Source organism: Phoxinus phoxinus, assembly GCF_949152265.1.
Source record: "Phoxinus phoxinus genome assembly, chromosome: 17".
In the NCBI taxonomy this organism is placed as follows: Eukaryota; Metazoa; Chordata; class Actinopteri; order Cypriniformes; family Leuciscidae; genus Phoxinus; species Phoxinus phoxinus.
This window is the reverse complement of record NC_136892.1, coordinates 2,384,267-2,397,772: the sequence shown is the minus strand read 5'-3', so window position 1 is coordinate 2,397,772 and position 13,506 is coordinate 2,384,267. Positions and strand designations below refer to the sequence as shown.

Sequence of the window (13,506 nt, the reverse complement as noted above, 5' to 3'; positions counted from 1 at the left end):
GTGTCTCGCAATTTCCGCTGCTTCGCATTTCATGCCTTAAATTTTTGCACAAACCACAATCTGACGTTTGACTTTTAGTGATGTCCACCTCGGTTCAACAGTAAATGTCGTTGATGCAGAATGAACATGGATTTTTTTTTTTTTTTTTTTTATAAACATCAAGACTTTGTTGAAATGTGTTTAAGGAAAACTGAAAAAAAAAAGAACAGTGGGCCCCCAGTCATTACATATTTAAAATAGTAATATCCTATGCTAAATCTAAACGAACTATATATAATTTGAAAGCTTACAATCTCTAGTTTTCATATTTGTTGACTGATTGTCAAAATAAATTACATAGGAGCCGTAATATATCAATTTGCAACAAGAATATTTGCATACTTCTAAAGGCGTTCACACTACATGATTTTAAAACGTCGGGCAGAGCAGGGGTGCGTTTCCCGTTCAACTATATAGCTCGCTGCTTAACTACCGTAGTACGATGCATCGTTGGAGAAATCAACTAGCGAGTCACAAGTGTTTCCCGAAACCGTATGTCGCAAAGTATCGTTCAACCATGTTGGTTTATGACGTCTCGCACGTGGTGGACTAATAACTTATTTTAATGAATCTGTTTGAGATCGAATTAACGCTAGATTTTGTCATATAAGTTACAGACATGGCATCTGAAGACCATTTCTAATTGTTCTAAGTTATTTTGCTTTATTACCAGACTCAATATTTGTCTCGTTCTTACACAGTAGAGCACGTTCGCACATGCGCAGTCTTCAAAAACGGTGCTTTAAATCTCTTGACAAACTAAAAGACGTAAATTACATTTTTATGTATTCTAAATAAATAACACGGGTTGTGCTGAATGTCAGCTTGCTTATTTTGCTAAAGATAAGGATTTATTCAGTCTACATCTCATGTAAACTAGAAACTCTGCTTCTAACCGCAGCTCGAGAGCAGTCGCTCCAACCACACAAGTTTGCGATGCTGTTTGCGAACGTTCGTTGGAACGATGGTTTCGGGAAACACCAAATCGTTGAACTGCTGATAACGACGGAACTTGCGACCATAGGCTAACGATGCTTTCGGGAAACGCACCCCTGTGCGGTTCACACTACATGACTTGCTCTCTGTGAAGTCAGGAGTGTTCAAGTTGTTGAGCTGTTCACACCACACGACAACGTGATTGATCCGCAACAGGAGGTAACTCACTACACGAGTGGACAACAACTCTGTCACCCAACGATTCTAGCTTGTCTACAAACCACGTTTTGTCACAAAAAATCACGCGATAAAACGAACCGAAAATGACGTGAAACAGCACGCGCACCATTACCCAGCGAAGGAGAACACAACTCGCGAGTCTTTCTTTGAATATGGACGTCAGACAGAAATTAGTGCTGCAAACTGTTTGCGCGATGATTTGCTCTGAAAAAAAAAATGCGTATTTTCCCGGTGACCCGACGCTATCTCACGACCAATTCGTACAAATTTGTACGAGTGATTAAAAGGTGGCTAATTCGTACGAATTTGTACGACCTCACTCGTACGAATTTGTACGATTTGTCTAAACCCACGTGATGGGTAGGTTTAGGGGCGGGGTCAGGGGTCATTCGTATGAATTCATACGATTTTGGCAAATTGTAAAATATGTACGATTTAGCAAAAAACTTACAAATTCGTACGAGTGAGGTCGTATGAATTGGTACGGATTAGCCACCTCGTAAAATTCGTACGAATTGCCGTGAGATCGGGTTGGGTGACCTCAACACATGCCTTGCACTGATTGGCTGTAGCTCATGACATCACATGTGGTTGAGTCGTGCGACAGCTCCGGATAGCATGCTTATATGGGCAGTAATGTCAACTAGTGGAGAAGTGTGGTACTGCGCCCAAACTAAATCTCACTGAAAGATTATTTTCTGAGATATCAAGAAACTCCTTATATTGGCATTACATATTTAAAACAGTAATATCCTAAACTAATCTTGACAAACTATATATCATTTGAAAGCTTACAATCTCTAGTTTACATATTTGTTTACTGATTTTCTAAATATATGACAGAGGAGCCGTAATTTATCAATTTGCAACAAGAATAGTTTTATAAAGATAGCATCCATTCAATTCTTTTAGAAAAAAAGGTCTGAAAATGTTTTAAATATAAAGAAAATAATAATAGATTCAGCATTAGTGATGTGGCAGCGAGCTATAATGCACATACGTGATCTTCTGTGTTTCTTAGAGGTTGAGTTCATTTCAGAATCTGCCAAACTTCCAACACTACTTCTGAATAGGATGTCTACTTCAAAAATTGTATAAAAATTGTAAAAATAATGGTTCAGAGTCAGACTCAAACAACATATGGAGATGGAGGCGCCCTTATATGGGCAGTAATGTCCACTAGTGGAGAAGTGTGGTACTGCGCCCAAACTAAACCTCACTGAAAGATTATTTTCTGAGATATCAACCTAACATTTGAAACACAACTTGTTCAGATTTTGGCTTTGATTTTCTTGCAGTTTTAGAGTCCACCAGGTTTTGAAAGAATATATTTTATATAAAATATGAATAATTCAAGTTTTTACATTGTACATTTTCATAAACTCAACTTCTGTTTCACTTTCTTAATTTTGTTCACTTCTACAAAAATCTGCCAAATGTTTTCTATAAAACAAGACCAATCTTACATCTATATTCCAAAGCATTCTTGAATTACAAACATTTAAGTTCGGAATGTGCATTTTCATGCCTATTAAAAAAAAGGTGTGCCGCTTAAGGGGTTAATTTTTCTTTTGCAAGTTTTTTGCACAAATATTTTTTACGTAAATTTCACATATGGAATTAAGTAAACTCTACTTAACCAAGTTAAGTGAAAGTAACAAAGAAAATAAGTGATTTTAACTCGGCTAGTAAAAGGTTGTGTAATATCTATTTAGTTGAAGTTTCCTTTGCAATATATATCACTCAAACAATATAACACTGAAGTATACCACACTATTATAAACATCTAAGTAATTAATACAATAGATTTTGTGTGAGACATCACATCTACTTTCCAGGAGTCATGTGTCACAGACACCTCGATACTTGGTATTAGCATAATGACGGTAACATTTGATGGATTGTGTGATTTTGAGTAGAAAATGAACACCAAATGTCACGTTACTAATCCTAACTACAAAAGCAACGATGAAACCGTGTAAATACAGCTGGACAACAGTGAGAAATCAACCTCATTAATTATTCAAGGCCCAGTGCATGATGGGAACACCAGATTCAGAAAAGTTGAGTGATTTTTCTTAATTTTATAACATTGATATTTACGCTTTAATTTCTACACGCTTGACTTGAGTACTAATATAATTTACTTCGTTTTTTACATTCTTGCCTGTAAATTACATGTTTTTTTTCTGTATTTACTTCACCACAAAATAAAAATTTGTGAAGTGAACGCTTACAGTACATCTTAGTTCCTTTAATTTTTTTTAAATAAATATAAGTCTCCAAAATATGAAAGTTATAATTGAATCCCCCTCATGTTGTTCTGTAGGAAGTTCTTCTTTTTGTGGAGCAGAAAGCTTTTAATGTTATTATTATCATCTTGTTTTCCAGTCAAAAAAATCGAACCATCCTTAAAACAAGACAAATATTCTTGAGAAGCAATATTGTGAAAGATAATAAGACTTTGGTTTCCAGCATGAAACGGACTTATTGTGACGTATATCTCCAATTTAAACGTTTTTTGGAACAATTTCTGGTACATGGATTCAACACGGTAATGGATTCAAACAGGAAATGATATCATAAGGAGGACACCTGCAGCTCCTCAAGGTCAAGAGGACTCTTAAAACATCTATTTTCTATGTCAATTAATGAAAGGTACATTTCTAGTGTCAACATTTCTTTAAATGCAACAAGTATTTATTTTTCGACCATTGAAAATTAGTAAAATTCAACAATTTTGTAAACTGAGCCACGTTTCAAAGTTGCACATTTACTTTATGCGCAAAATTGGCATGTCACACAAAACATTTGCGAAGGAATCAGTGTTTTCATCCCATGTGTTCAAGAGAACAAAATCGTGACGTGACGCAAAAAATGTACTCAAAATATCAGTAATAAAACTGTAAGTTGCTGTTTTTCCCTCCATCATAAACGAGTGTGTCTCGCGTCAGACAAAACAAAACTCAGTAACGCTGTCGTGTTCTCTAGCGTTCGGATCTGGTGTTCGGGAACACACTCGTGTGTGTGTGTCAGTGTGAGACGCTTCTGGAGGGATTACACACATCATTCTGATCACACACTTCAACTTTCAGAAACACCAAACCAACATTAGAGACGCTGCGACGCCATTGGTCCGCTGGTTACTCCAGTTATCCAATCACAGCTGACGCTGAGGCAAAGTCATGTGTGTGCGCATCGAGGGATTTATTCAGTCAGTGTTTCCATCGTAGTTTATGCACATGTTTTTTTATTGGATGAAAAAAAAAGTATGCACATTTTTAGAATTGATGCACATCTTGCCGTTTCCATCCAGCGTTTTTTAAATGTGATATCCTAAAATCTGCATAAAAACAGTTGGATGGAAACATAACTAGTGACCGGTTTTAAACACATCATCAGGGAAGGGAAGAAATGTAATTTTGATGAAAGATTATGAACTTTGCGTTGATTTTTATCCCCCCGGTGCCATTATTTTGTCTTGTTTAGATTTTTTTTTTTTTTTTTTTTACAAATTTACAACTAAAAAAAATGCATTTTTAAAGAGCAAAAAAATATTTTTTTTACTGGAAAATGTTTTGCATTTTTAACCATCTTTTTGCCTTCACTGGATTATTTAAAGCTCCTGTGACATTTTAAAAGCAATCCATGCAGTCTTTCCATTAATACGAGGTCATTAAACTGAGTTATAGAGTATAGTTTGAGATGAAGTGTGTCAAACCACCAAACATGTCAACTACCATATCATTTCATAAACTTTATTAATACAGTCAAACCAACATTTATTCAACATTTCTCACATTATCACAGTTTATTCACTATAGTTTAGAAAATGATAATAAAATATGTTATGAACTCAGTTGATATTTGACAGGTTTTGTCCGTCCTTCTGTTAGACTGTCTCACACACACACACACACACACACACACACACACACACACACACACACACACACACACACACACACACACACACACACACACACACACACACACACACACACACACACACACACAGGTTTTGCTCGTCCTTCTGTTAGACTGTCTCTCTCACACACACACACACACACACACACACACACACACACACACACACACACACACACACACACACACACACACACACACACACACACACACACAGGTTTTGTCCGTCCTTCTGTTAGACTGTCTCACACACACACACACACACACACACACACACACACACACACACACACACACACACACACACACACACACACACACACACACACACACACACACACACACACACAGGTTTTGTCCGTCCTTGTGTTAGACTGTCTCACATACACACACACACACACACACACAGGTTTTGTCCGTCCTTCTGTTAGACTGTCTCACACATGAATTATGTTGAATATCTGTCAGCTGGTAAATTTAACTACACAATTAGATAATACCAGTTTAGCTCAACCAGTTACCAAGCAATGCTTCATTGTGTTCAGTGTGTGTGTGAAAACAGCATTAGCAATTAAAGACAAAACACATGATCAGCTCAAAGTGTCAATCATTTTTAGTCCCAAATGTTTAATAAATGTTACTGGTAGTCACTGTATGAAGAGTTATTGGGTATAATATCTCACAGTTTACTTTATTTTGCTCTTCTCACTTACGTAAATGAACAATAGTGTCCTGCACACACTAGTGAAAAAATATAAAAAATGATATCTGGTGTCTGAATAATGTTAGTTTGGACTGTACACTGAAGCGTTCCTCAGATCCGGCTCTGCAGAGTTGAGCTCAAAGCCAGATCAAACTACTGTACCTGTGATCAGACATGTAATAACTCTACACTGTACAGTTATTGTTGGTTTAACTTAAAAGAAGTAAAGTAACCTGGTTGCCTTAACATTTTTAAGTTAATTTAAAATTGAGGTGATACAATGAGGAAGATAATCAACAGTAACTCAAAATATTATGCAACACTTTACAATAAGTTTCATTAGTTAATAACTACATTAAACTATACATAAACATTAACAACTACATTAGTTGACATTAACTAAGAATGAACAATACTTCTACAGCATTTTTAATCTTTGTTAATGTTAATTTCAACATTTACTACGATAATACTTAACTTTAGTTAATGCACTGTGAACTAACAGCTGGATTTGATTAACTAACATTAACAAACATGAACAAATAACAAATGTATTCCTCATGGTTAGTTCATATACATTGATTAACTAATGTTATTATTGTAAAGTGTTACCGTATTATGTTATCTGAACCACATAAATTATCCAAGTTGATTTAAAAAATGTTTTGACAACAAATCATGAAAATAGTGACTCTGAAGTCCTTTCTCGGGTGTTTTTGATTCGGGTTTTGTAGGGCAGTGGGGCGGTTTTGAGGAAACCCACATATAGGACATACTGCATATTATTATAATAATAACATAATATTTTGAGTTTCTGTTGATTAAACCAATCTCCTTCATTGTATTACCTAAACGTTTTACCTTCAATTAGCTTAACATTTTAAGGCAACCAGCAGGTTACTTACTTTTTTAAGTTACACCAGCAATAACTTTTTACAGCACTTGTTTGTGGGGAAATTTTGAAGCTTACGATATGAGTGCTCCCTTTAGCAAATGTAGAGCTAATCAGCCCAACGGCAGGGTGTGTTCATATTCGACCCAAACTTGGGTTGAAACAACCCAGCATTTTTTAGAGTGTACTGAACCTGTGAAGTCCTTGCTTATCTTGCTCAGGAACCTGTCATTTAATGTAATAATTCTACTCTCTAAAACATACTGGGTTGTTTCAACCCAAATTTGGGTCAAATATGGATAAACCCAGCCGTTGGGTAAAATTTTAATTACATTTTGGTAACACTTTATAATAACTGCACGCTATTAATGATTAGTTCATCATTAGTAAACAGTTAATTCATCATTTATAAAGCATTAATATACATTAATAAGCGGTTTATAAATACAGCTATAAATGCTTTATTCTTATAAGCACTCTAAAAAATGCTGGGTTGTTTTAACCCAAGTTTGGGTCAAATATGGACAACCCAAACGTTGGATTAAAATGCATTATAAAAATGGAACCCAACGGCTGGTTTTGTCCATATTTTACCCAAAATTGGGTTAAAACAACCCAGCATTTTTTTAGAGTGTATAATGTATTTGATAATTGTATTTTCATACTTTATTAATGATCAATTTATCATTTCTAAATGAAGTATTGCATTATTTACACACCAGTTATTTAGACGTTGTCATTGATTCATAAGATCACTTAGAAAGTGTGAGTAAATGATTAATAAACTGTTTAAATGTCTATTAATGCTTTATAAATGATGAATTAACTGTTTACTAATGCTTAACTAATGATTAATAGTGTGCAGTTATTATAAAAAGTGTTACCGACATTTTTAACCCAACGGTTGGGTTTGTCCACATATGACCCAAAGTTGGGTTGAAACAACCCAGCATTCTTTAGAGTTCAGTAACTCTGAATTCGTCATTATCTTGCTCAGGTGTGTTTGATTAGGGCTTCAGGGCAGTGGCTCACTTTTGAGGAAACCTGCCACTCTAAAAAATGATGGGTTGTTTTAACCCAACTTTGGGTCAAATATAGACAAACCCAAACGTTGGGTTAAAAATGTAATTAAAACATTTAACTCAATGGCTGATTTTGTCCACAATTTGACCCAAAGTTGGGTTAAACCAACCCAGCATTTTTGACCCAGCAAAATTACAGTATACTGAACCTGTAATGTAATGTGAAGTCCTTGCTTATCTTACCTGTAATTTAATGTAATAATTCTATAGAGTTATTACATTAAATAACAGGTAACACAATCAACGGTTATCTTACCTGTAATTATCTATCAGTAACTCTGAAGTTGGTTTCAGGGCAGTGGCTCACTTTTGATGAAAACTGCCACTCTAAAAAATTATGGGTTGTTTTAACCCAACTTTGGGTCAAATATAGACAAACCCAAATTTGGGGTTAAAAATGCAATTTAAAAATGTAACCCAACGGCAGGTTTTGTCCATATTTGACCCAAAGTTGGGTTGTTTTAACCCAACTTTGGGTCAAATATAGACAAACCCAAACAGTGGGTTAAAAATGTAACCCAACGGCTGGTTTTGTCCATATTTGACCCAAAGTTGGGTTGTTTTAACCCAACTTTGGGTCAAATATAGGCAAACCCAAACAATGGGTTAAAAATGTAACCCAACGGCTGGTTTTGTCCATATTTGACCCAAAGTTGGGTTGTTTTAACCCAACTTTGGGTCAAATATAGGCAAACCCCAACAATGGGTTAAAAAATGTAACCCAACGGGTGGTTTTGTCCATATTTGACCCAAAGTTGGGCACTTTTAGAGTGTGACATATAATTCTATAACTTGTTTGTGGGGAAATCTTGCAGCTTACTGTATGTGTGCTCCCTTTAGCAAATGAAGAGCTAATCAGCCCGTATGATATGACAGTGAGTGATGTGGATAAGAGCTCGCCCCCGCCGTCCCCGCCGTCCCCGGCGTCCCCGGCGTGCTGTGGCCTGGACGAGCTGAAGCTTTCTCTCGCTCAGCTCATCCAGGAGGAGCAGGAGAGCAGGGGCTGGTTCGGGGAGATGGTGAAGGCCCTGAAGCAGCTGGTGCTGGACAACAAGGAGATGTCCAGCGTTCAGGCCGAGGTGCTGCAGGTCCTGCGGGCCGCGGGCGATCGGGGCGAGCAGGAGATCACTCACCTGCAGAGCATGGCCCGTCTCCAGAGCCTCCTCGTGGAGAACCATCAGGCTCTGCTCCTGCAAACGTCCCGCATCGCCACCATGATGCAGGAGGCGCTCCAGAGACAGAGCCAATAAACCGCATTTAAAGCATTTTGATGACATATTAAACTTGTACTAACAAAAAGGCACGCTAAAAACGCCACAATAATCGAGCTAAACTACCTAAACATGACATCATAATCAAGACATGTAATGAAGTGCAGATCATTTTGATATGATCCTGTGTTACTCTACCATAACATGTCACACTGGAAAGTCCTGGTGTTTTCTGGATGTTTTTTTGTGTGTGTTATGGTTGATCTAACTTTACCTGTAAGCTGTTGCATGCGTTACAGACTTATATGGCATGATGACATGACAATAAAAGAGCTATTGATGAACTTTGTTTGGCATCAGGAATCATTGAATTGACAGAACGAATAAACGCGCCGGATAAACGGCTTATGAAGCATTTTGACTATTGTTCATTTATGTAAGTGAGGAGAAAAAAATAAAGTAAACTGTGAGATATTATACCCAATAATTCTCCATACAGTGACTACCAGTAAAATGTAAAAAAATTTGGGACCAAAAATGATTGACACTTTGAGCTGATTTGTCTTTAATTGCTAATGCTGTTTTCACACACACACTGAACACAATGAAGCATTGCTTGGTCACTGGTTGAGCTAAACTGGTATTATCTAATTGTGTAGTTAAATTTACCAGCTGACAGATATTCAACATAATTCATGTGTGAGACAGTCTAACAGAAGGACGGACAAAACCTGTGTGTGTGTGTGTGTGTGTGTGTGTGTGTGTGAGACAGTCTAACAGAAGGACGGACAAAACCTGTGTGTGTGTGTGTGTGTGTGTGTGTGTGTGTGTGAGACAGTCTAACAGAAGGACGGACAAAACCTGTCAAATATCAACTGAGTTCCTGTCATATTTTATCTCTGTTTTCTAAACTATAGCGAGTAAACTGTGATAATGTGAGACATGTTGAAGGAGTCTGAATACATGTTGGTTTGACTGTATTAAACATATACTAACAAAAAGGCACGCTAAAAACCTCACAATAATCTATAGCTAAACCTGAGATCCGAATCGAGACATGTAATGAAGTGCAGATTGATACAGTAGTCAACATTTGAAGTGGATCAAAACCTTTCATCAAAGTTATACATGCATTTTGAACAATACCCGTTCTTGTCTTAGGACAACTTTGATGAACTTTTTTCATTAATGTTTTGATTGATTTGTTGTGTGTGTTATGGTTGATCTAACTTTACCTGTAACCTGTTGCATGCGTTACAGACTTACATGGCATGATGACATGGCAATAAACAAGCGATTGATGATAACTGTGTTTGGCATCAGGAATCATTGAATCAATCAATCTCACTGTTTTACATATTTCTATACATATTTTTTTCACTTTTTCTGTGTTAGCATCTCTTACCTAAGGGTTTAGTGTTTGCATTTAAAGGGATTGCTCCTTATACATCTCAGATCTTTTTCATCCCATATTCTTCAGAGAATATTCCCAGAGAATGTTGGATCCTCCTCTCAGCTCACTTTAAAAATCAATCAATAAATCCAATCAATAAATCCAATCAATCAATCAATCAATCAATCAATCAATCAATCAATCAATCAATCAATCAATCAATCAATCAACCAATCAATCAATCAATCAATCAATCAATCAATCAATAAATCCAATCAATCCAATCAATCAATCAATCAATCAATCAATCAATCAATCAATCAATCAATCAATCAATCAATAAATCCAATCAATCCAATCAATCCAATCAATCAACCAACCAACCAATCAATCAATCAATCAATCAATCAATCAATCAATCAATCAAACAAACAAACAAACAAACAAAACATCAGACCTCTCCAAAGTGTCTTAACATTGACTCTATCAGAAATAATTTGTTGAGCCAATGGAACGATTTCGCAATTTTATTTTTCACGGTCCCAAAATAAATAAATGCATGAAAAACATAAATACATTAAGCAAAATACAGAACACAGACAACAGGGTTGATATTTTATCACATCACTTTATTAACAAATTTGGTTGAAATACCTCGTTTTGAATAAAGAAAAACACTGAATACATTTAAGAAGTCTTCTGCACATTAATAATTAGTCTTAATGTGGTGAAGAAAACTTTCAAAAGCAGCATAGTTTAAAAACCTGCAAATAAAAATAAAAACTAACATTAATGACAAAGCACTCAAAAAATACATTTTGGTCTCTTGTTAAATTTAATTAATTAAAATAAGCAAAAGTAACACAATTGTTTAATATTTTGTCACAAATTAATTTTATCGTGTTCAATCAACCTAATATATTTAAAACGGAAGTTTACTTAATTAATTTGTGTGAAAACTACATGAATCATCTTTTTTGACATCTAACTGGGCAGTGGATCTGTAGTTCCCAGCATGCTTTGCAAGGGACTGCATACATTTAGGGATTAAAGTGTTATTTTATGTGTTTTTCAGTAAATGGAAATATGTTGTTAGTTAATGTTAGTGTTTAATGTTCAGTTATGTTAGAAACTAGGACTTTCTGTAATGCTTTTGAATTTTGTGGTTCCCATAATGCAGAAGAGTGGCTGTGTTTAGGTTGTGGGCATTCAGTATACACTTTATTTGCATTAAACCGCACTCGCAGAACTGCACAAATAATAAATAATATTACTGTGTAAAAAGTGGTTTTAATTAAATAGAACACTAGTAACATCTAGCAATAGAAGTGAGTGTAGAATCGAATTAGCCAAAATTATAATGATGGTGATTTTAGGCAGGACTAATCTTTATCTAGCAGGATTGACTAAATGAATTTAAGTTCTTACAACAAATCATTTCAAACAAATTAGATTTTGTTGGAAAAATGTAATTACATTTCGTGGAAAAGTTTTCCTTAAGTTCGTTCAATAGCTTATAGTTATTATATAAAGAGGGTGAGATTTGTGTCAGTCATGGTAGATTTTGCTTTTATTATTTATTTCATGGTATGTAAATATATCCAGCTTTCCGGACAGCTTAAAGTTACTGACACGAGCGATGAAAAAATACATGGATGAATAAGAAAATCACGAGCTTGAAGTGTTCATATTAAAATAGGCCTATATATATATATATAACCCCCGAAAGACTGAAATGTATCGGCTCTGTGTTCAGCATCAGCTCCACACGTCACACAAACTACACCTCAGAAGTCCATCAGTATTTTAGAGATATATTACACCAGGAAAATAAAGCTATTCGCTGCCATCAGATAATTCTGTGGTGACCGGGAAAACACGATCGTGAAACCAATGAATGCATGAAATCGCAATTCTTCAAACTGTCTTTTAAACTTTATACCGAGTCCTAAAGAAACGTTTGGGAGAATAATTTCTGTGCTTAATACTCACAATAACGTCTCGAAACGTGTGACGAAGAACATCTGTATTCTCTTGAGAAAGTTTGTTTCGTCTTCCACAGTTTTATTGACTGCTCCAAAATATCACTTAAAATACACTTCTCGTCTCGTCTCGTCTCGTCTCTTCTCTTCTCTTCTCTTCTCGTCTCGTCTCGTCTCGTCTCGTCTCGTCTCTTCTCTTCTCTTCTCGTCTCGTCTCGTCTCGTCTCGTCTCGTCTCGTCTCGTCTCGTCTCGTCCCGTCCCGTCCCGTCCCGTCCCGTCCCGTCCCTTCCCGTCCCGTCCCGTCCCGTCCCGTCCCGTCCCGTCCCGTCCCGTCCCGTCCCGTCCCGTCCCGTCCCTTCCCTTCCCTTCCCTTCCCTTCCCTTCCCTTCTCTTCTCTTCTCTTCTCTTCTCTTCTCTTCTCTTCTCTTCTCGTCTCTTCTCTTCTATATCTATGCCTTCTCTTCTATATCTATGCTTCTATTGTTCTCATTTGTAAGTCGCTTTCACTCTAAAAAATGCTGGGTTGTTTCAACCCAATTTTGGGTCAAATATGGACAAACCCAGCCGTTGGGTTACATTTTTTAATTACATTTTTAACCCAACGTTTGGGTTTGTCCATATTTGACCCAAAATTGGGGATAATTTGATAAAATGTAAATGTAATCTCTTTAATCATATCTATATTTTTTTTCTGGCTTATGCGTAACTTCATTACACCTTTACTATACACTCTAAAAAATTGCTGGGTTGTTTTAACCCAAATTTGGGTCAAATATGGATGAACCCAACCGTTGGGTTAACATTTTTAAATGGAAAACTTTAACCCAATGGCTGGGTTTGTCCATATTTGACCCAAATTTGGGTTGAAACAACCCAGCATTTTTTAGAGAGTAGTTATGTTTTGTATTTGTCTGGTGATGTTTTGTATTATGTTTTTCTCTCTTTTTTTTTTCTTTTAAATTATTAATATTTAAATGACCAATTTTACAATTCTTAATGAATTATACACTCTAAAAAATGCTGGGCTGTTTAAACCCAATTTTGGGTCAAAAATGGACAAACCCAGCAGTTGGGTTACATTTTTTAATTACATTTTTAAC

At 36.1% G+C, this 13,506-nt stretch overlaps 1 protein-coding gene across 2 annotated transcripts in view; it reads left to right on the top strand.

The window, feature by feature from the left end:
* csf1rb (colony stimulating factor 1 receptor, b) overlaps positions 1 to 13,506 on the top strand; it is a 79,410-nt gene that overhangs the window by 9,470 nt on the left and 56,434 nt on the right. The gene's annotated exons all lie outside the window — the stretch shown is intronic.